The 24983-nt window shown below is 44.4% G+C and overlaps 5 non-coding genes across 5 annotated transcripts; 3 read left to right on the top strand and 2 right to left on the bottom strand.

Moving 5' to 3' along the window:
• The first annotated feature begins 621 nt into the window (after positions 1–621).
• Positions 622–694, top strand: TRNAR-UCG (transfer RNA arginine (anticodon UCG)). The gene has a single exon. It is a non-coding gene; the product is annotated as a tRNA-Arg (tRNA).
• A 2994-nt stretch (positions 695–3688) lies between these two features.
• On the bottom strand, positions 3689–3760 carry TRNAQ-CUG (transfer RNA glutamine (anticodon CUG)). The gene has a single exon. It is a non-coding gene; the product is annotated as a tRNA-Gln (tRNA).
• Positions 3761–10422: 6662 nt separating this feature from the next.
• On the top strand, positions 10423–10495 carry TRNAR-UCG (transfer RNA arginine (anticodon UCG)). The gene has a single exon. It is a non-coding gene; the product is annotated as a tRNA-Arg (tRNA).
• A 2994-nt stretch (positions 10496–13489) lies between these two features.
• TRNAQ-CUG (transfer RNA glutamine (anticodon CUG)) lies at positions 13490–13561 on the bottom strand. The gene has a single exon. It is a non-coding gene; the product is annotated as a tRNA-Gln (tRNA).
• A 6663-nt stretch (positions 13562–20224) lies between these two features.
• TRNAR-UCG (transfer RNA arginine (anticodon UCG)) lies at positions 20225–20297 on the top strand. Its single transcript has one exon. It is a non-coding gene; the product is annotated as a tRNA-Arg (tRNA).
• The last annotated feature ends 4686 nt before the right edge of the window (positions 20298–24983 follow it).

Here is a 24983-nt window from a genome sequence, read left to right as displayed (position 1 = left end):
TTGTTGCATTTGGGCCTAAAGGGTCTGCATTCAACTCTGTCTATTGACTAATGTTTTCTCCCCTTACTCCTCCTCTTCCTCTCTGGCCCTTGTGACCTAGCATGGTCACTCCGTTAAAGCGGCTTCTGCCAGCTCACAACCCCCCACATTTTCAGAAGCTTGTGGATCTAGGAAGCGGCTGTATGTTGTTTTTGGTGTTGCTTTTTTTTTTATAAGTGTGCATAAAGAAGGCGCTGTGGCATGTGGTGATGCAGGTGACCAGGACACATCTTCATCTGTTTAGTTAATTAGATGAACATGAGAGCTGCATCGATTAAGACACAGCCTCAGAAGTCCACGGATAGAGAGAATACAGGCGGAAAAGGAGAGAACAATATTTGGGGACAGGCGGGGATGAAGCGAGACAGAGAGAAAGAAGTAAAACGCGTGAGAGACTGGTTCCTGTACTTTAGATCTGGGCTGTATATTTAAATGGGTCTTCATCTTTATATGTGTTCAACATATCACTTCCATAAAGAATGAGGGGATTGACTCTGGTCTAACCTCATAGACAGACAAGATAGCACATGCAATGTGATGGAGAACGCTATTTATACATGTACACATATATTGCAACCAGTCGACCGCGTGGCCTAATGGATAAGGCGTCTGACTTCGAATCAGAAGATTGAGGGTTCGAGTCCCTTCGTGGTCGTGGACGTTTTGTACATTTAAATTATCTTTGCTTTTATAGGAAAAGATGATGATGTCCGCATCTGGAAATCCAAATGTCATATTTTGGAAACTAAAGCCGGCTACAGAGAGGACCATGAGATGCTCCTCAACACCATTCGTGTGCAAATGCTTAGGAAATACTGTCAGCCCATTGTATGGCTTCAGATCGGAAGAGGGTTGTGTGTGCTGGCACGCATTGGGGGAGATTCATCCAATTTGCACTGCTCTAGTGCAGGAGCAGGGAAGGTATTTGTCTGGTTGTAGTGACAGTGAAATTGCACAATATGGCTGCATGTTTGCAGTGCTGAAACGTTAACATCCGCACCGTTGGAAGCACCCAAAACACGAACACAAACATTGCGGCGTTAGACCTGGCGCTAAGAGATGCACATGAAGGGTTTTGTAGCGCCCTAATTCCAACACATCTTTTGTCATTACGCTGGTGCGTAGCATAAACCTTGTCATTACAACAGTTTTGCTCATTGTAGCCCCAGCACAATGACAACATGCTGCTTGTTTTACCACCGGTGTAATAACAACATGTGCACGAGTGTTCAAGCTGGTAATGTTACCTTAGCAAATGTGGTAATTGTGTCTTCACTAAGGTTTCCGGAAATGCTTTCAAGGCATCAGTGCAGCGACCAGTATGCATCTGGATGTTGAACTGGCTCTACAAAAAGCAATTCATGCCCAGTTAAAAATAGCTCTAAATGCCGCCTTTTCACAGCATCAGTATACTCCTACTTTGCATCATCCTGACATACATCCAATTTGCAAATTGCATGTCATGTCATAATAAAGCAGGATGTGGTGGTCAGCCATATTTTCTGCCACCAAGCGCTCCAACAGAACCAGCACATCATGTTACAGGTATCCCGACAAAATATAGCCATCAAAAATAGTCTGTGAAAATGTCGTGGTGAAAATACCTCTGCAGTGAAAACGATGCCAAGCAAAAAGTAGTCAAAAACGCAGCTGAAAAGTAGCCAAAATTGGTAGTGTTGCTACAGTAATTGTTAGGTAAAAGAGTATTTAGTGGGCTTGTTATTGCCTGGTTTAGGGTTAGGGGAAGGATAGGGGTTAGGGTTAGAGTAAATATGTTCAGGTTTGGTTAGTGGTTAGACGAGATTCTGTGTCAGCTGAAGGGTTTGGGTATTGGTTTGGGGAAGTGTTAAAGAAATGGATACAGAGGATGGAAAGGGCTGGTGGTGTTGGCGTAGGATAGCAGTTAGGTTAAACCTAGTGGTTAGGGTAAAGTAATCATTAGGGTAAGTGTTAGAGTTGCAATTAAGGTAAGGTTAGTATTACAGGAAGGGTTTGGGTCAGGGCTAGGGCTGTGTAATTTGTGGCGACCTGGTGATTGTATTGGAGACAGGTTCACTGTTGATTTGCTCTTTATTTTGCATTCGCTAATATGCAAATAAAGTGCATTCGTGTGCTGAAGGGTTCCTGTTCTGTGAGAATTTAGGGTAGGATAAGTGGTGTAATTCAAGTTAGGGGACGGTTTAGGAATGGAGTTCATATTTAGGGTTGCAGCCTTGTGCTTTTGTGTATTTAAAAATAGGTGTTTTGGTGACCTTATTTACTGGCAACATTTTCAGACCTGGCATAGTTTTTATTGAATGACTAACTTTATTAAAATGACTTTTTGCTGACTACATTTACCTGCAGACATTTTCACATAGAACCATGTTAGATATTACAAGAAGGCTGGAGATAAGTCTATAAGAGGCCAGTATGGCGGGGTCCAGTGTTGGTTTCTTTATAAGCATGAAGGTAACGCCTGCCGTGTTCATATGGGGGACAAACCAGCGGAAAAGATGGGGTTGATCAGATGAGCCTCTTAAAGGCATTGAAGGAAAAGCTGTTCCAGGGCCACAGCTGAGCCAGTGGATTTGAGCTTATTGATCAGTTCAAGGACAGCGGCAGCATCCACCCATTGTGAGGGGAAGCAAAGCACCTTTTCTCGTCCTGGGCACAGGCAAGGCAGCTGGCAGGGATCTATGTCCATTGCAGGAACATACAGATTCCATGTTTTAGTAATGATTTGCCGGAAAGTGAAAAATAAATCAAGACTTTCAAAGAGAAATGCAGATGGGAGATATAAGGGAAACATGATTTATGTTAAGATGGTTTCTAGAGATGCTGCCAAAACAACATATTACATTTTATAACCATACTATATAGGCACATATGTTTTCATGCACATCACGTGCAAAACCAAGACACACGCGGTAACGAGCGGGAAAACTCAGCAAATGGTTCTTACTTCTTGAACCAGTTGTCCGTTTTCCTTTTCAGTGAATTAAACGTGTAATAACATTCCATTGGTGTCAATCTGAAAAACATGTAAAAGCAACAACAACATACATGGATATGAAAGAAAGACTGAGAAGACATATAGTCCTTGAAGTGGCGAGTCTCAAGGTCTGCTGGTTCACATTAAATAAGAGGAGGAAATAGGTTATGTGGGAGTTTGATACATAACCAGCTCAATGTGATTGAACTGTTTTAGGGGTACAAAGAGAGTACATCTAAAAAAAAAGAGGTATTAGATAGAGGGTCCCCTGTCAGTTCCAGGCGATAAAACATGCACCGAAAAAAGGGATTCTGCGGTCATGGGAGAGTCATCAACTTACATTTAGGACAGTAAGCAAGGACGTAGATTTAGGACAGTAAGCAAGATTAATGAGCACAGAATGTTAGATGCTATGCAACTGTTTCCCGAATACTTTGCTGACCTGCTGCTCAGAGAGAACACTAAGAGATGAAAGGCAGAGAAATTGAAGTTCTGTTGCAGAAACCTGGGAACGCCTTCTCTGTTTAAATAAAGACTATGAAAGTACCATGTGTACCGTCTCCAAACACACAAGTCACTTCTGCCACCATTTGCAAGTAAAAATAGCAAGACACGTCCTGTTAACATTAAGTCGACATAACATTTTTATGTTAAATATTTTTTTTCAAAAAAACTAGGTCCCACCGAGATTTGAACTCGGATCGCTGGATTCAGAGTCCAGAGTGCTAACCATTACACCATGGAACCACGTGAACAGTACTTTCCAGTCCCTCAATATACTCTGTTCAAGAAGGAGAAGTACTTGCAGTAGCATATTTTTGTTATCTACTGTAATTCTAGTTTAAGATTTCACCTTTTAGCAGAAAAGCATAGCCAAGCGTCCAATCAGTGAAATTTCATGAGCAAATCTGGAAAATCCAGAATGACTCCTTTCATGATTGAGATTTTATTATTTAAAAGAGAAAACATGGATATTGTACGGGAATACAGGTATCTCACTAACACAATCACTCAACGTCCCACTTGCAGGGGCAGGAGGGCAGGGACACTTACTAGCAGCGCTTCTGGTAGCCATGCACAACTCGCCATTCTCTTATCTACGCTGTTGGCGCTAACCTATACCTAATTAGCGTATAATAAAGAGATTGGGTTTGCATGGGTTGGACTAAATAGGAGGACTAATATAAAAGAAGCTGTTTTCAAGGACTCAGTAGCGCCACCTGCAGACTGTATAGTATAACACTGAACCCTATAACAAAAACAGGACAAATATAGACAACTCTGGGTTTGTAACTGGCAACAAATGCAGGAATAATAAACTTAGAAATTCGTGGGTAGTCGAAACAATATTTTCAATGGAAAGAAAAAAACCTGAACTAAAGTGCAAAACAATTAAACTGCTGCATTTGAAAGGAAGATCAGCTATTGATCAACGTATAAGGCAAGAAAATAAGCCAGTTTAGGTAAATGGTATAAACAATCGCGTTCCTCTACGGATACGAATGGAGGAATGCATATTTAAGCCTTTCGTGCTGGGGTGGGAAGGTGAGCGTATGTCACTGCTAGTTCACTATAAATCCCACAATGCACTTAAAGAGGTATTACCCAAATTGTTCCGAAAATATTGATCGCATGGTAGAGTTGACTCAATTCGGTCACTACCATTAGTTCGAATTTTTTCCAACAATTTGGGTGCCAAAATACCGGAACATGAGGAGCAGGGTTTGGAGGTGTCCCCTGCTCCCCATGTTAGGTATCTGTAGCCTCAGGGATTGCGGGGGTGTCCCCTGCATACTTAACAATGGAGGAGGTGGACAAAAATGGGCTGGGCCCCCGTTGTCAATGAACAGACAAAACGGGGGCCCGAGCAGTTTTACTGCGGGGGCAGATGACCCAGATCCCATAAATCAAGGTTATGGTATGTTACTGGGTTTGATACCCGATCCAGCGCCATTTGCATGGTCTCCAGGGGCTCCGCAGGATCTTAGAGAGAGAGGGATGGGTTACATTAGTGAGGAGAAGAGGGAAATGCAAGATGGCTTTGCTTTTGTGTTGACGCATGCACACTGGAAGTATCCTGCACTCTATGTGTGGATCGGTTGCCAGGTGTTCTGTGCCAAAAGCATGAAGGTGTTTTTGCATGAAGGGGTGCTTTATATGCCTGTGGTGCCAAGGGATGTTCTGCCATGGGTTGTGGTATGTAAGTTGGTTGCAGAGGTGCAGTGTTCTGATGTTTGATATTGGTTGGGAGGGGTGTTCAAATGACATGCATGGGCGGCTTTGCTGGTGTGCCTGTTTTGTATGAAAAGTAGAATTTGAGCATGTAGTGCAGAGAGCAGTCAAAGTCCATGGTCGAGGTTGGTGAGGACCGCACAAAAGCTGGAATCCACATATAGCAGAACATCACATGGCAGAGCAAGGCTGAAAAAGACATGAAGGGCTAAAGAAAGCATTAGACGTCTCTCGTTTCATGCCTTGGTTGTGGTTTACCTTATTTTTGTACTTTTTGTAATACGTACAACGCCTTGGATGAAGGTACTATATTAATGTTTAATAAATAAATTATACCAGAACATGAAAAATGCCCAAAAAGGCAAAAGAAATGTGAGTCCTTCCTGTGCTCCTACCACTGGCGTCTGCAGAGAGCTTCCATTTCACTTTCTCACTTTGCTACTGTCAAACCGTGTCTCTCCCTCTCTTTTGCTCTCCCTCTCAAATAGATACATTGTATCCCATGTGCAACAGGGATCTTGGAATTGGGAGATGAAGGGAAGGAGTAAGGGAGACACTCCACGCATTGCCATAAAAGAAGTGCTATGGGTTATGGGAGACACAAACCTCGGGTTCAATTAAAGTTCGGCGTGAAATATGAATGCCCTGGGCAAACATTTCACTTTCCTGACTAAGTTGGTTGGCAGGCTGTGAGCCAATTTAGCTCTCAGCCTAACTTGCTCAGGGGCTGTGCTCAGTGGCCTCTTCTGACACTTTGTCATAGCAACGCTTGCCTTTCTCAGGCAATCAGAGGAGGGGTGGCTGTGATGGAAGAGTAGCATAGAAAGTATATGAAAGGAATCTTAACCAGCCCAGGTGGCCCAAAGGACTGGACACTTGCTTCTTCGCCGAGAGATTGTTGTTTTGGTTGCCATCCTTTATAAAGTGCTGCATTTTGATAAATGATCCAGCACTTCTTCTCAAAGAGTTGTAAGTGCTGTGAAGTGCACCCATATGGATGCGAGCAGGGGTGGCCCCAGCCCTTTGCTTGGGATTGCTTAAGCACTCGCACATTGAGGAGGTTGCAGGCATAAGGCAGCACTAAACTGACATTTAGTCTGGGGCACCAATTGGAAAGGGGGCCTTCAGCAAGATCTTGTCAACGTTCTCATCTTGTAGAGCAGGCCATCTACCAGCAAACACTCATTAATGTTACAACAGAAGGAAACATACACTGGCAGAGGACACAAGCCTGCCCACACACAATCAATATATCCCTATGACGTAGACAAACACTTTATTGCTCAGCCCAGCCTTTAGATGGTTCACAACTCTAAGGACTAGCATCTATTTGTTAAACTAAATATCCTCTGAATTGGGATGAAAGATGTATCTAATGGGCCAAAGGAATGCCTAATAGCTATTAAGCCTTCTAGGCTCAGAGGAGGGGGAGGATCGACAGCCCAAGGGTAAATGACCCCAATCGCAACCAGCTTTCAAAACTGTCATCCTGCCCCCCAGGATACCTCGCATTTGTTTTTGAAAAAAGAAATAGATTTTCTACGCAGTTTTCTCATGTTTTGGGCTCGGTGCAAAAGGTTTTTGTTTTATTTTGTCTTATTGTGTTGACTTTTTTGGAAAAAGTTTTCTTATTGTATAGGTACATTGTGGACTCTTATGTCCCAAATGAGGGCAGCCGACACAGAGCAGGACGCAATAACGCCGCGCACAACGGATAATTAGGGCCCCTCAAGAGCCCAGCTGTAATCACAGGACCAATCGCAGTATACCACTAAGGACCCCATAGGGGGCTTTGGACCATACTACATAGCCTTGAAAAGGACCCACGGGTCGACCTCACCTCTGATACCGTTGTGGGTGCCACTAGGTCAGTTATGGTGCGTACCTTGTCTGGGCCTGGCTTCGTTCCCTCGTCTGAAAAGGCGTGTCCATAGAATCGCAGCTTCTTTTTCTTTATGTTGCATTTGTCAAAATTTAGAGTGAGGCCTGGCGTTTGCAATGCTTCACATACCATAAGTGCCTGATCGTGTTCATTCTGTGAGGTTTTGTATACCAAAATGTCATCGCTGTAATTAAAATCGGTCTTTATCGATAACAGTACTTTTATCTACAGCGTGGACATTTGGCTATCCTGAAACATCTCCTGCAAGAATGAACCGAAATTAGGCATTATGGCCTATGTCGCAGCTATGTCGATGATCACATGGGATGAGGGATGCAGTCCCAGCTGGTGATATCCTTGAGATAGATCAAGCTTGTAAACTGTTGTGGCTCTGTTAAGCTGCACGATCATATCTCTATTTTTGGTCTGCGGTGGCGTTCTCCTTGGATGGCTGTGTTGGCTACGCTCATGTCGAAGCATATCCTGATGCGCCTTCCTTCCTTGGGAACCACCACTAGGGTTGAAATCCATGGTGTGGGCCCTACCGCCTTCTTAATGATTTCATTTTGCTACAGCTGTTGAACCTCCTGAGACACTGCCTGTTGCAAATGAAACCAAACCCTCCGGGGCTGTTGGGGTACTGGGCGCACCTTTTCATCGATGTGGAGCTAGTTGACGCTCCATTTCTATTTTCCCAGTCCCTTGAAGAGGGTCGGGAATGTTTATCGCACTTGTTCTTTAGAAATGGGTCTGTGTGATAATCTTGCCACACTGTGCGTTAGCTGTCGGGGCCCCATACCGCACCTTACCACTTCCGTATCTTGGCAGTTTATATACATGAGTCCTATTGATTTCACCGTTTTGTAACTGAGCAGGGACCACCCATCTATAGGGCTTCTTATCACGTGTATCGTGGCATTGGCCGAGCGTCCTCGTTGTGCGAGTGTCAGTTGAAATTGACAAATGGATGGGTAGTTACTGAGGTGTGCAACCCACATTGATGGCTATTGAGCCTAGATCTTTCTCTTTTGCAGTATCTTCCTAGCACCCATTTTGAGAAATTTGTGTTCTCCCATGATGCTCACTGTTGCTCCAATGTCCATGAGGAAGCAATGTGTAGCAGGCCCCATGTCAATCATCACCCTTGGGCCTTCCTCGGCTTCCTGGTCCCCTTGCATTAGATTAAAATATTCGTCTGAGTAGTCTATATAAAACTCCTGTAGCATTTCCACATTATCTCAGTGGTTTTTAAATTCATTCTCGTATGGATCAGCATATTCCACGTACTAGTGTGGTATTTCTTTGTATGTCGCCACCTCAAATTTCAGAACCGGTTCCATCGCTCTGATCACTCTTTGTGGCATCTGCGAGTATGGCCGTGGTATCCTCCATGTTGTTTGTTGGGAAGCCCTCATTGATGGTCTCCACATGGTTGTCTGTGGTGGCCTTGCTGTCAGAAAAGGTCTGCCTTCTTGGCACACGGTGTGAAAGTGTCCTTCTCTTCCACATTTGGAGCATGCCTCACAAATTGCTGGGCATGTTCCGGTGTGCGGAAATGCGAATCCGCACCTGAAACATATCCGTTGTGCTCTAGCTGACTGCCTGTTTGTTGGTATGGATATCGAGTAGGCCCCCTCGATGTAACTGGTCCTCCCATGAGCCGGTTGACCGGCCCTCTTGGTGTCATGAGAGCAGCCACCGTTTCATCTTTCTCTGTCTTCTTTTTCTGTGTTTCAATGGCTGTGGTCTGCAGATCTACCCTCTCATGCACTCTGGCCAGCTCAATGACTGTGTCAATGGTCAGCGGCTGCTTCAGCAACTGCTTCCAGAATGTAGACGATGTACACCCTTCTATCACCCTCAGCCTAGTAGACTCATCATCAGCAAAGCTTGCAAACGGCAGTGTATTAATTTCTGTAGTCGCTGTTGGGCTGGATGATTAATTTCTTGTTCAGTGCCCCCACACGGGTGTCATACGGTGTTCTTTCTTCTTACGGTATGGTCTTTATTTTACCGTTCATCTCATTGCCCAACACATTTGTGATCATGCCAGATATGGCCAGAGACTTTTCTTACCCTGCAGCACCTATGAAATCGGTGAAATCTTGCACCCATTCTGCCCACCGGGGACCTTTGTCGAATTGGAGCTGCAATGGGAATGGTGGGGGTTTTCAAAGGAAAGTGGCCCTTGCGCTTGAGCTCTGCCTTGCTTGCTGCTCAGCTGGCTGCTCGTCCATCTTGCTGCTGTTCCAGGCCTCCCGGTGATGCAAATACCTCCTGGTCCACACCTTCTGTTTACCGGTTGCCTTTATCCTTTAATGTTCTCATCTTTTCTTACCCCTCTGTGGCGGATACAGGTATGGCAATGCATCCGGGCCTGTTGCGTCAAAGGAAACAGCTGAGCAGAGTACATCCTCAGAGTGTACGTGGACTTCCTGACCCAGGTCTCTGGATGAGGGCACGGGACGCCACACAGTGCTGGTGGCAAGCGGAGTTGCGGATCACAGCGGAACAGTAATGTTGGAACGCAGACCATCCTGACCTCGGAGTCGGGATGCCGGCATGGGACGCCACTGCAGTCAGTGTCAAGTGGAACTGCGGACTGCAGTCGCGTAGGAACTGCAGAGTGCAGTGGACGTCGTCTCGCGGCGTGGGACTTATGGCTTGTCGCCAGTTGTTGCATTTGGGCCTAAAGGGTCTGCATTCAACTCTGTCTATTGACTAATGTTTTCTCCCCTTACTCCTCCTCTTCCTCTCTGGCCCTTGTGACCTAGCATGGTCACTCCGTTAAAGCGGCTTCTGCCAGCTCACAACCCCCCACATTTTCAGAAGCTTGTGGATCTAGGAAGCGGCTGTATGTTGTTTTTGGTGTTGCTTTTTTTTTTATAAGTGTGCATAAAGAAGGCGCTGTGGCATGTGGTGATGCAGGTGACCAGGACACATCTTCATCTGTTTAGTTAATTAGATGAACATGAGAGCTGCATCGATTAAGACACAGCCTCAGAAGTCCACGGATAGAGAGAATACAGGCGGAAAAGGAGAGAACAATATTTGGGGACAGGCGGGGATGAAGCGAGACAGAGAGAAAGAAGTAAAACGCGTGAGAGACTGGTTCCTGTACTTTAGATCTGGGCTGTATATTTAAATGGGTCTTCATCTTTATATGTGTTCAACATATCACTTCCATAAAGAATGAGGGGATTGACTCTGGTCTAACCTCATAGACAGACAAGATAGCACATGCAATGTGATGGAGAACGCTATTTATACATGTACACATATATTGCAACCAGTCGACCGCGTGGCCTAATGGATAAGGCGTCTGACTTCGAATCAGAAGATTGAGGGTTCGAGTCCCTTCGTGGTCGTGGACGTTTTGTACATTTAAATTATCTTTGCTTTTATAGGAAAAGATGATGATGTCCGCATCTGGAAATCCAAATGTCATATTTTGGAAACTAAAGCCGGCTACAGAGAGGACCATGAGATGCTCCTCAACACCATTCGTGTGCAAATGCTTAGGAAATACTGTCAGCCCATTGTATGGCTTCAGATCGGAAGAGGGTTGTGTGTGCTGGCACGCATTGGGGGAGATTCATCCAATTTGCACTGCTCTAGTGCAGGAGCAGGGAAGGTATTTGTCTGGTTGTAGTGACAGTGAAATTGCACAATATGGCTGCATGTTTGCAGTGCTGAAACGTTAACATCCGCACCGTTGGAAGCACCCAAAACACGAACACAAACATTGCGGCGTTAGACCTGGCGCTAAGAGATGCACATGAAGGGTTTTGTAGCGCCCTAATTCCAACACATCTTTTGTCATTACGCTGGTGCGTAGCATAAACCTTGTCATTACAACAGTTTTGCTCATTGTAGCCCCAGCACAATGACAACATGCTGCTTGTTTTACCACCGGTGTAATAACAACATGTGCACGAATGTTCAAGCTGGTAATGTTACCTTAGCAAATGTGGTAATTGTGTCTTCACTAAGGTTTCCGGAAATGCTTTCAAGGCATCAGTGCAGCGACCAGTATGCATCTGGATGTTGAACTGGCTCTACAAAAAGCAATTCATGCCCAGTTAAAAATAGCTCTAAATGCCGCCTTTTCACAGCATCAGTATACTCCTACTTTGCATCATCCTGACATACTTCCAATTTGCAAATTGCATGTCATGTCATAATAAAGCAGGATGTGGTGGTCAGCCATATTTTCTGCCACCAAGCGCTCCAACAGAACCAGCACATCATGTTACAGGTATCCCGACAAAATATAGCCATCAAAAATAGTCTGTGAAAATGTCGTGGTGAAAATACCTCTGCAGTGAAAACGATGCCAAGCAAAAAGTAGTCAAAAACGCAGCTGAAAAGTAGCCAAAATTGGTAGTGTTGCTACAGTAATTGTTAGGTAAAAGAGTATTTAGTGGGCTTGTTATTGCCTGGTTTAGGGTTAGGGGAAGGATAGGGGTTAGGGTTAGAGTAAATATGTTCAGGTTTGGTTAGTGGTTAGACGAGATTCTGTGTCAGCTGAAGGGTTTGGGTATTGGTTTGGGGAAGTGTTAAAGAAATGGATACAGAGGATGGAAAGGGCTGGTGGTGTTGGCGTAGGATAGCAGTTAGGTTAAACCTAGTGGTTAGGGTAAAGTAATCATTAGGGTAAGTGTTAGAGTTGCAATTAAGGTAAGGTTAGTATTACAGGAATGGTTTGGGTCAGGGCTAGGGCTGTGTAATTTGTGGCGACCTGGTGATTGTATTGGAGACAGGTTCACTGTTGATTTGCTCTTTATTTTGCATTCGCTAATATGCAAATAAAGTGCATTCGTGTGCTGAAGGGTTCCTGTTCTGTGAGAATTTAGGGTAGGATAAGTGGTGTAATTCGAGTTAGGGGACGGTTTAGGAATGGAGTTCATATTTAGGGTTGCAGCCTTGTGCTTTTGTGTATTTAAAAATAGGTGTTTTGGTGACCTTATTTACTGGCAACATTTTCAGACCTGGCATAGTTTTTATTGAATGACTAACTTTATTAAAATGACTTTTTGCTGACTACATTTACCTGCAGACATTTTCACATAGAACCATGTTAGATATTACAAGAAGGCTGGAGATAAGTCTATAAGAGGCCAGTATGGCGGGGTCCAGTGTTGGTTTCTTTATAAGCATGAAGGTAACGCCTGCCGTGTTCATATGGGGGACAAACCAGCGGAAAAGATGGGGTTGATCAGATGAGCCTCTTAAAGGCATTGAAGGAAAAGCTGTTCCAGGGCCACAGCTGAGCCAGTGGATTTGAGCTTATTGATCAGTTCAAGGACAGCGGCAGCATCCACCCATTGTGAGGGGAAGCAAAGCACCTTTTCTCGTCCTGGGCACAGGCAAGGCAGCTGGCAGGGATCTATGTCCATTGCAGGAACATACAGATTCCATGTTTTAGTAATGATTTGCCGGAAAGTGAAAAATAAATCAAGACTTTCAAAGAGAAATGCAGATGGGAGATATAAGGGAAACATGATTTATGTTAAGATGGTTTCTAGAGATGCTGCCAAAACAACATATTACATTTTATAACCATACTATATAGGCACATATGTTTTCATGCACATCACGTGCAAAACCAAGACACACGCGGTAACGAGCGGGAAAACTCAGCAAATGGTTCTTACTTCTTGAACCAGTTGTCCGTTTTCCTTTTCAGTGAATTAAACGTGTAATAACATTCCATTGGTGTCAATCTGAAAAACATGTAAAAGCAACAACAACATACATGGATATGAAAGAAAGACTGAGAAGACATATAGTCCTTGAAGTGGCGAGTCTCAAGGTCTGCTGGTTCACATTAAATAAGAGGAGGAAATAGGTTATGTGGGAGTTTGATACATAACCAGCTCAATGTGATTGAACTGTTTTAGGGGTACAAAGAGAGTACATCTAAAAAAAAAGAGGTATTAGATAGAGGGTCCCCTGTCAGTTCCAGGCGATAAAACATGCACCGAAAAAAGGGATTCTGCGGTCATGGGAGAGTCATCAACTTACATTTAGGACAGTAAGCAAGGACGTAGATTTAGGACAGTAAGCAAGATTAATGAGCACAGAATGTTAGATGCTATGCAACTGTTTCCCGAATACTTTGCTGACCTGCTGCTCAGAGAGAACACTAAGAGATGAAAGGCAGAGAAATTGAAGTTCTGTTGCAGAAACCTGGGAACGCCTTCTCTGTTTAAATAAAGACTATGAAAGTACCATGTGTACCGTCTCCAAACACACAAGTCACTTCTGCCACCATTTGCAAGTAAAAATAGCAAGACACGTCCTGTTAACATTAAGTCGACATAACATTTTTATGTTAAATGTTTTTTTTCAAAAAAACTAGGTCCCACCGAGATTTGAACTCGGATCGCTGGATTCAGAGTCCAGAGTGCTAACCATTACACCATGGAACCACGTGAACAGTACTTTCCAGTCCCTCAATATACTCTGTTCAAGAAGGAGAAGTACTTGCAGTAGCATATTTTTGTTATCTACTGTAATTCTAGTTTAAGATTTCACCTTTTAGCAGAAAAGCATAGCCAAGCGTCCAATCAGTGAAATTTCATGAGCAAATCTGGAAAATCCAGAATGACTCCTTTCATGATTGAGATTTTATTATTTAAAAGAGAAAACATGGATATTGTACGGGAATACAGGTATCTCACTAACACAATCACTCAACGTCCCACTTGCAGGGGCAGGAGGGCAGGGACACTTACTAGCAGCGCTTCTGGTAGCCATGCACAACTCGCCATTCTCTTATCTACGCTGTTGGCGCTAACCTATACCTAATTAGCGTATAATAAAGAGATTGGGTTTGCATGGGTTGGACTAAATAGGAGGACTAATATAAAAGAAGCTGTTTTCAAGGACTCAGTAGCGCCACCTGCAGACTGTATAGTATAACACTGAACCCTATAACAAAAACAGGACAAATATAGACAACTCTGGGTTTGTAACTGGCAACAAATGCAGGAATAATAAACTTAGAAATTCGTGGGTAGTCGAAACAATATTTTCAATGGAAAGAAAAAAACCTGAACTAAAGTGCAAAACAATTAAACTGCTGCATTTGAAAGGAAGATCAGCTATTGATCAACGTATAAGGCAAGAAAATAAGCCAGTTTAGGTAAATGGTATAAACAATCGCGTTCCTCTACGGATACGAATGGAGGAATGCATATTTAAGCCTTTCGTGCTGGGGTGGGAAGGTGAGCGTATGTCACTGCTAGTTCACTATAAATCCCACAATGCACTTAAAGAGGTATTACCCAAATTGTTCCGAAAATATTGATCGCATGGTAGAGTTGACTCAATTCGGTCACTACCATTAGTTCAAATTTTTTCCAACAATTTGGGTGCCAAAATACCGGAACATGAGGAGCAGGGTTTGGAGGTGTCCCCTGCTCCCCATGTTAGGTATCTGTAGCCTCAGGGATTGCGGGGGTGTCCCCTGCATACTTAACAATGGAGGAGGTGGACAAAAATGGGCTGGGCCCCCGTTGTCAATGAACAGACAAAACGGGGGCCCGAGCAGTTTTACTGCGGGGGCAGATGACCCAGATCCCATAAATCAAGGTTATGGTATGTTACTGGGTTTGATACCCGATCCAGCGCCATTTGCATGGTCTCCAGGGGCTCCGCAGGATCTTAGAGAGAGAGGGATGGGTTACATTAGTGAGGAGAAGAGGGAAATGCAAGATGGCTTTGCTTTTGTGTTGACGCATGCACACTGGAAGTATCCTGCACTCTATGTGTGGATCGGTTGCCAGGTGTTCTGTGCCAAAAGCATGAAGGTGTTTTTGCATGAAGGGGTGCTTTATATGCCTGTGGTGCCAAGGGATGTTCTGCCATGGGTTGTGGTATGTAAGTTGGTTGCAGAGGTGCAGTGTTCTGATGTTTGATATTGGTTGGGAGGGGTGTTCAAATGACATGCATGGGCGGCTTTGCTGGTGTGCCTGTTTTGTATGAAAAGTAGAATTTGAGCATGTAGTGCAGAGAGCAGTCAAAGTCCATGGTCGAGGTTGGTGAGGACCGCACAAAAGCTGGAATCCACATATAGCAGAACATCACATGGCAGAGCAAGGCTGAAAAAGACATGAAGGGCTAAAGAAAGCATTAGACGTCTCTCGTTTCATGCCTTGGTTGTGGTTTACCTTATTTTTGTACTTTTTGTAATACGTACAACGCCTTGGATGAAGGTACTATATTAATGTTTAATAAATAAATTATACCAGAACATGAAAAATGCCCAAAAAGGCAAAAGAAATGTGAGTCCTTCCTGTGCTCCTACCACTGGCGTCTGCAGAGAGCTTCCATTTCACTTTCTCACTTTGCTACTGTCAAACCGTGTCTCTCCCTCTCTTTTGCTCTCCCTCTCAAATAGATACATTGTATCCCATGTGCAACAGGGATCTTGGAATTGGGAGATGAAGGGAAGGAGTAAGGGAGACACTCCACGCATTGCCATAAAAGAAGTGCTATGGGTTATGGGAGACACAAACCTCGGGTTCAATTAAAGTTCGGCGTGAAATATGAATGCCCTGGGCAAACATTTCACTTTCCTGACTAAGTTGGTTGGCAGGCTGTGAGCCAATTTAGCTCTCAGCCTAACTTGCTCAGGGGCTGTGCTCAGTGGCCTCTTCTGACACTTTGTCATAGCAACGCTTGCCTTTCTCAGGCAATCAGAGGAGGGGTGGCTGTGATGGAAGAGTAGCATAGAAAGTATATGAAAGGAATCTTAACCAGCCCAGGTGGCCCAAAGGACTGGACACTTGCTTCTTCGCCAAGAGATTGTTGTTTTGGTTGCCATCCTTTATAAAGTGCTGCATTTTGATAAATGATCCAGCACTTCTTCTCAAAGAGTTGTAAGTGCTGTGAAGTGCACCCATATGGATGCGAGCAGGGGTGGCCCCAGCCCTTTGCTTGGGATTGCTTAAGCACTCGCACATTGAGGAGGTTGCAGGCATAAGGCAGCACTAAACTGACATTTAGTCTGGGGCACCAATTGGAAAGGGGGCCTTCAGCAAGATCTTGTCAACGTTCTCATCTTGTAGAGCAGGCCATCTACCAGCAAACACTCATTAATGTTACAACAGAAGGAAACATACACTGGCAGAGGACACAAGCCTGCCCACACACAATCAATATATCCCTATGACGTAGACAAACACTTTATTGCTCAGCCCAGCCTTTAGATGGTTCACAACTCTAAGGACTAGCATCTATTTGTTAAACTAAATATCCTCTGAATTGGGATGAAAGATGTATCTAATGGGCCAAAGGAATGCCTAATAGCTATTAAGCCTCCTAGGCTCAGAGGAGGGGGAGGATCGACAGCCCAAGGGTAAATGACCCCAATCGCAACCAGCTTTCAAAACTGTCATCCTGCCCCCCAGGATACCTCGCATTTGTTTTTGAAAAAAGAAATAGATTTTCTACGCAGTTTTCTCATGTTTTGGGCTCGGTGCAAAAGGTTTTTGTTTTATTTTGTCTTATTGTGTTGACTTTTTTGGAAAAAGTTTTCTTATTGTATAGGTACATTGTGGACTCTTATGTCCCAAATGAGGGCAGCCGACACAGAGCAGGACGCAATAACGCCGCGCACAACGGATAATTAGGGCCCCTCAAGAGCCCAGCTGTAATCACAGGACCAATCGCAGTATACCACTAAGGACCCCATAGGGGGCTTTGGACCATACTACATAGCCTTGAAAAGGACCCACGGGTCGACCTCACCTCTGATACCGTTGTGGGTGCCACTAGGTCAGTTATGGTGCGTACCTTGTCTGGGCCTGGCTTCGTTCCCTCGTCTGAAAAGGCGTGTCCATAGAATCGCAGCTTCTTTTTCTTTATGTTGCATTTGTCAAAATTTAGAGTGAGGCCTGGCGTTTGCAATGCTTCACATACCATAAGTGCCTGATCGTGTTCATTCTGTGAGGTTTTGTATACCAAAATGTCATCGCTGTAATTAAAATCGGTCTTTATCGATAACAGTACTTACCTGATGGCTTCCTGAAACATCTCTGCTGCCGAAGAGATGCCGAAATTAAGGCATATATATCTAAAAAGGCCACTATGTGTCGCATATGTGATGATCACATGGGATGAGGGATGCAGTCCCAGCTGGTGATATCCTTGAGATAGATCAAGCTTGTAAACTGTTGTGGCTCTGTTAAGCTGCACGATCATATCTCTATTTTTGGTCTGCGGTGGCGTTCTCCTTGGATGGCTGTGTTGGCTACGCTCATGTCGAAGCATATCCTGATGCGCCTTCCTTCCTTGGGAACCACCACTAGGGTTGAAATCCATGGTGTGGGCCCTACCGCCTTCTTAATGATTTCATTTTGCTACAGCTGTTGAACCTCCTGAGACACTGCCTGTTGCAAATGAAACCAAACCCTCCGGGGCTGTTGGGGTACTGGGCGCACCTTTTCATCGATGTGGAGCTAGTTGACGCTCCATTTCTATTTTCCCAGTCCCTTGAAGAGGGTCGGGAATGTTTATCGCACTTGTTCTTTAGAAATGGGTCTGTGTGATAATCTTGCCACACTGTGCGTTAGCTGTCGGGGCCCCATACCGCACCTTACCACTTCCGTATCTTGGCAGTTTATATACATGAGTCCTATTGATTTCACCGTTTTGTAACTGAGCAGGGACCACCCATCTATAGGGCTTCTTATCACGTGTATCGTGGCATTGGCCGAGCGTCCTCGTTGTGCGAGTGTCAGTTGAAATTGACAAATGGATGGGTAGTTACTGAGGTGTGCAACCCACATTGATGGCTATTGAGCCTAGATCTTTCTCTTTTGCAGTATCTTCCTAGCACCCATTTTGAGAAATTTGTGTTCTCCCATGATGCTCACTGTTGCTCCAATGTCCATGAGGAAGCAATGTGTAGCAGGCCCCATGTCAATCATCACCCTTGGGCCTTCCTCGGCTTCCTGGTCCCCTTGCATTAGATTAAAATATTCGTCTGTGTAGTCTATATAAAACTCCTGTAGCATTTCCACATTATCTCAGTGGTTTTTAAATTCATTCTCGTATGGATCAGCATATTCCACGTACTAGTGTGGTATTTCTTTGTATGTCGCCACCTCAAATTTCAGAACCGGTTCCATCGCTCTGATCACTCTTTGTGGCATCTGCGAGTATGGCCGTGGTATCCTCCATGTTGTTTGTTGGGAAGCCCTCATTGATGGTCTCCACATGGTTGTCTGTGGTGGCCTTGCTGTCAGAAAAGGTCTGCCTTCTTGGCACACGGTGTGAAAGTGTCCTTCTCTTCCACATTTGGAGCATGCCTCACAAATTGCTGGGCATGTTCCGGTGTGCGGAAATGCGAATCCGCACCTGAAACATATCCGTTGTGCTCTAGCTGACTGCCTGTTTGTTGGTATGGATATCGAGTAGGCCCCCTCGATGTAACTGGTCCTCCCATGAGCCGGTTGACCGGCCCTCTTGGTGTCATGAGAGCAGCCACCGTTTCATCTTTCTCTGTCTTCTTTTTCTGTGTTTCAATGGCTGTGGTCTGCAGATCTACCCTCTCATGCACTCTGGCCAGCTCAATGACTGTGTCAATGGTCAGCGGCTGCTTCAGCAACTGCTTCCAGAATGTAGACGATGTACACCCTTCTATCACCCTCAGCCTAGTAGACTCATCATCAGCAAAGCTTGCAAACGGCAGTGTATTAATTTCTGTAGTCGCTGTTGGGCTGGATGATTAATTTCTTGTTCAGTGCCCCCACACGGGTGTCATACGGTGTTCTTTCTTCTTACGGTATGGTCTTTATTTTACCGTTCATCTCATTGCCCAACACATTTGTGATCATGCCAGATATGGCCAGAGACTTTTCTTACCCTGCAGCACCTATGAAATCGGTGAAATCTTGCACCCATTCTGCCCACCGGGGACCTTTGTCGAATTGGAGCTGCAATGGGAATGGTGGGGGTTTTCAAAGGAAAGTGGCCCTTGCGCTTGAGCTCTGCCTTGCTTGCTGCTCAGCTGGCTGCTCGTCCATCTTGCTGCTGTTCCAGGCCTCCCGGTGATGCAAATACCTCCTGGTCCACACCTTCTGTTTACCGGTTGCCTTTATCCTTTAATGTTCTCATCTTTTCTTACCCCTCTGTGGCGGATACAGGTATGGCAATGCATCCGGGCCTGTTGCGTCAAAGGAAACAGCTGAGCAGAGTACATCCTCAGAGTGTACGTGGACTTCCTGACCCAGGTCTCTGGATGAGGGCACGGGACGCCACACAGTGCTGGTGGCAAGCGGAGTTGCGGATCACAGCGGAACAGTAATGTTGGAACGCAGACCATCCTGACCTCGGAGTCGGGATGCCGGCATGGGACGCCACTGCAGTCAGTGTCAAGTGGAACTGCGGACTGCAGTCGCGTAGGAACTGCAGAGTGCAGTGGACGTCGTCTCGCGGCGTGGGACTTATGGCTTGTCCCCAGTTGTTGCATTTGGGCCTAAAGGGTCTGCATTCAACTCTGTCTATTGACTAATGTTTTCTCCCCTTACTCCTCCTCTTCCTCTCTGGCCCTTGTGACCTAGCATGGTCACTCCGTTAAAGCGGCTTCTGCCAGCTCACAACCCCCCACATTTTCATAAGCTTGTGGATCTAGGAAGCGGCTGTATGTTGTTTTTGGTGTTGCTTTTTTTTTTTATAAGTGTGCATAAGGAAGGCGCTGTGGCTTGTGGTGATGCAGGTGACCAGGACACATTTTCATCTATTTAGTTAATTAGATGAACATGAGAGCTGCATCGATTAAGACACAGCCTCAGAAGTCCACGGATAGAGAGAATACAGGCGGAAAAGGAGAGAACAATATTTGGGGACAGGCGGGGATGAAGCGAGACAGAGAGAAAGAAGTAAAACGCGTGAGAGACTGGTTCCTGTACTTTAGATCTGGGCTGTATATTTAAATGGGTCTTCATCTTAATATGTGTTCAACATATCACTTCCATAAAGAATGAGGGGATTGACTCTGGTCTAACCTCATAGACAGACAAGATAGCATATGCAATGTGATGGAGGACGCTATTTATATAAGTATACAGATGTTGCAACCAGTGGACCGCGTGGCCTAATGGATAAGGCGTCTGACTTCGAATCAGAAGATTGAGGGTTCGAGTCCCTTCGTGGTCGGGGACGTTTTGTACATTTAAATTATCTTTGCTTTTATAGGAAAAGTTGATGATGTACGCATCTGGAAATCCAGATGTCATATTTTGGAAACTAAAGCCGGCTACAGAGAAGACCATGAGATGCTCCTCAACACCATTCGTGTGCAAATGCTTAGGAAATACTGTCAGCCCATTGTATGGCTTCAGGTCGGAAGAGGGTTGTGTGTGCTGGCACGCATTGGGGGAGATTCATCCAATTTGCACTGCTCTAGTGCAGGAGCAGGGAAGGTATTTGTCTGGTTGTAGTGACAGTGAAATTACACAATATGGCTGCATGTTTGCAGTGCTGAAACGTTAACATCCGCACCGTTGGAAGCACCCAAAACACGAACACAAACATTGCGGCGTTAGGCCTGGCGCTAAGAGATGCACATGAAGGGTTTTGTAGCGCCCTAATTCCAACACATCTTTTGTCATTACGCTGGTGCTTAGCATAAACCTTGTCATTACAACAGTTTTGCTCATTGTAGCCCCAGCACAATGACAACATGCTGCTTGTTTTACCACCGGTGTAATAACAACATGTGCACGAGTGTTCAAGCTGGTAATGTTACCTTAGCAAATGTGGTAATTGTGTCTTCACTAAGGTTTCCGGAAATGCTTTCAAGGCATCAGTGCAGCGACCAGTATGCATCTGGATGTTGAACTGGCTCTACAAAAAGCAATTCATGCCCAGTTAAAAATAGCTCTAAATGCCGACTTTTCACAGCATCAGTATACTCCTACTTTGCATCATCCTGACATACTTCCAATTTGCAAATTGCATGTCATGTCATAATAAAGCAGGATGTGGTGGTCAGCCATATTTTCTGCCACCAAGCGCTCCAACAGAACCAGCACATCATGTTACAGGTATCCCGACAAAATATAACCATCAAAAATAGTCTGTGAAAATGTCGTGGTGAAAATACCTCTGCAGTGAAAACGATGCCAAGCAAAAAGTAGTCAAAAACGCAGCTGAAAAGTAGCCAAAATTGGTAGTGTTGCTACAGTAATTGTTAGGTAAAAGAGTATTTAGTGGGCTTGTTATTGCCTGGTTTAGGGTTAGGGGAAGGATAGGGGTTAGGGTTAGAGTAAATATGTTCAGGTTTGGTTAGTGGTTAGACGAGATTCTGTGTCAGCTGAAGGGTTTGGGTATTGGTTTGGGGAAGTGTTAAAGAAATGGATACAGAGGATGGAAAGGGCTGGTGGTGTTGGCGTAGGATAGCAGTTAGGTTAAACCTAGTGGTTAGGGTAAAGTAATCATTAGGGTAAGTGTTAGAGTTGCAATTAAGGTAAGGTTAGTATTACAGGAAGGGTTCGGGTCAGGGCTAGTGCTGTGTAATTTGTGGCGACCTGGTGATTGTATTGGAGACAGGTTCACTGTTGATTTGCTCTTTATTTTGCATTCGCTAATATGCAAATAAAGTGCATTCGTGTGCTGAAGGGTTCCTGTTCTGTGAGAATTTAGGGTAGGATAAGTGGTGTAATTCGAGTTAGGGGACGGTTTAGGAATGGAGTTCATATTTAGGGTTGCAGCCTTGTGCTTTTGTGTATTTAAAAATAGGTGTTTTGGTGACCTTATTTACTGGCAACATTTTCAGACCTGGCATAGTTTTTATTGAATGACTAACTTTATTAAAATGACTTTTTGCTGACTACATTTACCTGCAGACATTTTCACATAGAACCATGTTAGATATTACAAGAAGGCTGGAGATAAGTCTATAAGAGGCCAGTATGGCGGGGTCCAGTGTTGGTTTCTTTATAAGCATGAAGGTAACGCCTGCCGTGTTCATATGGGGGACAAACCAGCGGAAAAGATGGGGTTGATCAGATGAGCCTCTTAAAGGCATTGAAGGAAAAGCTGTTCCAGGGCCACAGCTGAGCCAGTGGATTTGAGCTTATTGATCAGTTCAAGGACAGCGGCAGCATCCACCCATTGTGAGGGGAAGCAAAGCACCTTTTCTCGTCCTGGGCACAGGCAAGGCAGCTGGCAGGGATCTATGTCCATTGCAGGAACATACAGATTCCGTGTTTTAGTAATGATTTGCCGGAAAGTGAAAAATAAATCAAGACTTTCAAAGAGAAATGCAGATGGGAGATATAAGGGAAACATGATTTATGTTAAGATGGTTTCTAGAGATGCTGCCAAAACAACATATTACATTTTATAACCATACTATATAGGCACATATGTTTTCATGCACATCACGTGCAAAACCAAGACACACGCGGTAACGAGCGGGAAAACTCAGCAAATGGTTCTTACTTCTTGAACCAGTTGTCCGTTTTCCTTTTCAGTGAATTAAACGTGTAATAACATTCCATTGGTGTCAATCTGAAAAACATGTAAAAGCAACAACAACATACATGGATATGAAAGAAAGACTGAGAAGACATATAGTCCTTGAAGTGGCGAGTCTCAAGGTCTGCTGGTTCACATTAAATAAGAGGAGGAAATAGGTTATGTGGGAGTTTGATACATAACCAGCTCAATGTGATTGAACTGTTTTAGGGGTACAAAGAGAGTACATCTAAAAAAAAAGAGGTATTAGATAGAGGGTCCCCTGTCAGTTCCAGGCGATAAAACATGCACCGAAAAAAGGGATTCTGCGGTCATGGGAGAGTCATCAACTTACATTTAGGACAGTAAGCAAGGACGTAGATTTAGGACAGTAAGCAAGATTAATGAGCACAGAATGTTAGATGCTATGCAACTGTTTCCCGAATACTTTGCTGACCTGCTGCTCAGAGAGAACACTAAGAGATGAAAGGCAGAGAAATTGAAGTTCTGTTGCAGAAACCTGGGAACGCCTTCTCTGTTTAAATAAAGACTATGAAAGTACCATGTGTACCGTCTCCAAACACACAAGTCACTTCTGCCACCATTTGCAAGTAAAAATAGCAAGACACGTCCTGTTAACATTAAGTCGACATAACATTTTTATGTTAAATGTTTTTTTTCAAAAAAACTAGGTCCCACCGAGATTCGGATCGCTGGATTCAGAGTCCAGAGTGCTAACCATTACACCATGGAACCACGTGAACAGTACTTTCCAGTCCCTCAATATACTCTGTTCAAGAAGGAGAAGTACTTGCAGTAGCATATTTTTGTTATCTACTGTAATTCTAGTTTAAGATTTCATCTTTTAGCAGAAAAGCATAGCCAAGCGTCCAATCGGTGAAATTTCATGAGCAAATCTGGAAAATCCAGAATGACTCCTTTCATGATTGAGATTTTATTATTTAAAAGAGAAAACATGGATATTGTACGGGAATACAGGTATCTCACTAACACAATCACTCAACGTCCCACTTGCAGGGGCAGGAGGGCAGGGACACTTACTAGCAGCGCTTCTGGTAGCCATGCACAACTCGCCATTCTCTTATCTACGCTGTTGGCGCTAACCTATACCTAATTAGCGTATAATAAAGAGATTGGGTTTGCATGGGTTGGACTAAATAGGAGGACTAATATAAAAGAAGCTGTTTTCAAGGACTCAGTAGCGCCACCTGCAGACTGTATAGTATAACACTGAACCCTATAACAAAAACAGGACAAATATAGACAACTCTGGGTTTGTAACTGGCAACAAATGCAGGAATAATAAACTTAGAAATTCGTGGGTAGTCGAAACAATATTTTCAATGGAAAGAAAAAAACCTGAACTAAAGTGCAAAACAATTAAACTGCTGCATTTGAAAGGAAGATCAGCTATTGATCAACGTATAAGGCAAGAAAATAAGCCAGTTTAGGTAAATGGTATAAACAATCGCGTTCCTCTACGGATACGAATGGAGGAATGCATATTTAAGCCTTTCGTGCTGGGGTGGGAAGGTGAGCGTATGTCACTGCTAGTTCACTATAAATCCCACAATGCACTTAAAGAGGTATTACCCAAATTGTTCCGAAAATATTGATCGCATGGTAGAGTTGACCCAATTCGGTCACTACCATTAGTTCGAATTTTTTCCAACAATTTGGGTGCCAAAATACCGGAACATGAGGAGCAGGGTTTGGAGGTGTCCCCTGCTTCCCATGTTAGGTATCTGTAGCCTCAGGGATTGCGGGGGTGTCCCCTGCATACTTAACAATGGAGGAGGTGGACAAAAATGGGCTGGGCCCCCGTTGTCAATGAACAGACAAAACGGGGGCCCGAGCAGTTTTACTGCGGGGGCAGATGACCCAGATCCCATAAATCAAGGTTATGGTATGTTACTGGGTTTTATACCCGATCCATCGCCATTTGCATGGTCTCCAGGGGCTCCGCAGGATCTTAGAGAGAGAGGGATGGGTTACATTAGTGAGGAGAAGAGGGAAATGCAAGATGGCTTTGCTTTTGTGTTGACGCATGCACACTGGAAGTATCCTGCACTCTATGTGTGGATCGGTTGCCAGGTGTTCTGTGCCAAAAGCATGAAGGTGTTTTTGCATGAAGGGGTGCTTTATATGCCTGTGGTGCCAAGGGATGTTCTGCCATGGGTTGTGGTATGTAAGTTGGTTGCAGAGGTGCAGTGTTCTGATGTTTGATATTGGTTGGGAGGGGTGTTCAAATGACATGCATGGGCGGCTTTGCTGGTGTGCCTGTTTTGTATGAAAAGTAGAATTTGAGCATGTAGTGCAGAGAGCAGTCAAAGTCCATGGTCGAGGTTGGTGAGGACCGCA

This window comes from Ambystoma mexicanum (genome assembly GCF_040938575.1).
Source record: "Ambystoma mexicanum isolate Mex_15411 chromosome 12 unlocalized genomic scaffold, UKY_AmexF1_1 Mex_chr12_unloc.2, whole genome shotgun sequence".
Classification (NCBI taxonomy): domain Eukaryota; kingdom Metazoa; phylum Chordata; class Amphibia; order Caudata; family Ambystomatidae; genus Ambystoma; species Ambystoma mexicanum.
The sequence above is the reverse complement of the archived record's forward strand: the minus strand, read 5'-3'. Positions and strand labels throughout refer to the sequence as shown.